Here is a 2,008-nt window from a genome sequence, read left to right as displayed (position 1 = left end):
TCAGTCCCCCACCTGTGCTGTTCTCCAGTCCCCCACCTGTGCTGTTCTCCAGTCCCCCACCTGTGCTGTTCTTCAGTCCCCCACCCCGTGCAGTTCATCAGTCCCCCCCCCTCCTGTGCTGTCCTCTGGTCCCACCCTGTGCTGTTCTTCAGTCCCCCCCTCCTGTGCTGTCCTCTGGTCCCACCTGTGCTGTTCTTCAGTCCCCCCCTCCTGTGCTGTCCTCTGGTCCCACCCTGTGCTGTTCGTCAGTCCCCCCCTCCTGTGCTGTCCTCTGGTCCCACCCTGTGCTGCTCGTCAGTCCCCCCACCCTGTGCTGTCCTCTGGTCCCACCTGTGCTGTTCTTCAGTCCCCCCCTCCTGTGCTGTCCTCTGGTCCCACCTGTGCTGTTCTTCAGTCCCCCCCTCCTGTGCTGTCCTCTGGTCCCACCCTGTGCTGCTCGTCAGTCCCCCCCTCCTGTGCTGTCCTCTGGTCCCACCTGTGCTGTTCTTCAGTCCCCCCTCCTGTGTTGTTCTTCAGCCCCCCCCCCCCCTGTGCTGTCCTCTGGTCCCACCTGTGCAGTCCTCTGGTCCCACCTGTGCTGTTCTTCAGTCCCCCCCTCCTGTGCTGTCCTCTGGTCCCACCTGTGCTGTTCTTCAGTCCCCCCCGCCTGTGCAGTCCTCTGGTCCCACGTGTGCTGTTCTTCAGTCCCCCACCTGTGCTGTTCTCCAGTCCCCCACCTGTGCTGTTCTCCAGTCCCCCACCTGTGCTGTTCTTCAGTCCCCCACCCCGTGCAGTTCATCAGTCCCCCCCCCTCCTGTGCTGTCCTCTGGTCCCACCCTGTGCTGTTCTTCAGTCCCCCCCTCCTGTGCTGTCCTCTGGTCCCACCTGTGCTGTTCTTCAGTCCCCCCCTCCTGTGCTGTCCTCTGGTCCCACCCTGTGCTGTTCGTCAGTCCCCCCCTCCTGTGCTGTCCTCTGGTCCCACCCTGTGCTGCTCGTCAGTCCCCCCACCCTGTGCTGTCCTCTGGTCCCACCTGTGCTGTTCTTCAGTCCCCCCCTCCTGTGCTGTCCTCTGGTCCCACCTGTGCTGTTCTTCAGTCCCCCCTCCTGTGTTGTTCTTCAGCCCCCCCCCCTCCTGTGCTGTCCTCTGGTCCCACCTGTGCAGTCCTCTGGTCCCACCTGTGCTGTTCTTCAGTCCCCCCTCCTGTGCTGTCCTCTGGTCCCACCTGTGCTGTTCTTCAGTCCCCCCTCCTGTGTTGTTCTTCAGCCCCCCCCTCCTGTGCTGTCCTCTGGTCCCACCTGTGCAGTCCTCTGGTCCCACCTGTGCTGTTCTTCAGTCCCCCCTCCTGTGCTGTCCTCTGGTCCCACCTGTGCAGTCCTCTGGTCCCACCTTTGCTGTTCTTCAGTCCCCCCTCCTGTGCTGTCCTCTGGTCCCACCTGTGCTGTTCTTCAGTCCCCCCTCCTGTGTTGTTCTTCAGCCCCCCCCTCCTGTGCTGTCCTCTGGTCCCACCTGTGCAGTCCTCTGGTCCCACCTGTGCTGTTCTTCAGTCCCCCACCCTGTGCTGTCCTCTGGTCCCACCTGTGCTGTTCTTCAGTCCCCCCCTCCTGTGCTGTCCTCTGGTCCCACCTGTGCTGTTCTTCAGTCCCCCCTCCTGTGTTGTTCTTCAGCCCCCCCCTCCTGTGCTGTCCTCTGGTCCCACCTGTGCAGTCCTCTGGTCCCACCTGTGCTGTTCTTCAGTCCCCCCCTCCTGTGCTGTCCTCTGGTCCCACCTGTGCTGTTCTTCAGTCCCCCCTCCTGTGTTGTTCTTCAGCCCCCCCCTCCTGTGCTGTCCTCTGGTCCCACCTGTGCAGTCCTCTGGTCCCACCTGTGCTGTTCTTCAGTCCCCCCTCCTGTGCTGTCCTCTGGTCCCACCTGTGCTGTTCTTCAGTCCCCCCTCCTGTGTTGTTCTTCAGCCCCCCCCCTCCTGTGCTGTCCTCTGGTCCCACCTGTGCAGTCCTCTGGTCCCACCTGTGCTGTTCTTCAGTCCCCCCT

The sequence above is a fragment of the Rana temporaria genome (genome assembly GCF_905171775.1).
Source record: "Rana temporaria chromosome 4 unlocalized genomic scaffold, aRanTem1.1 chr4x, whole genome shotgun sequence".
Taxonomy (NCBI): domain Eukaryota; kingdom Metazoa; phylum Chordata; class Amphibia; order Anura; family Ranidae; genus Rana; species Rana temporaria.
The sequence above is the reverse complement of the archived record's forward strand: the minus strand, read 5'-3'. Positions refer to the sequence as shown.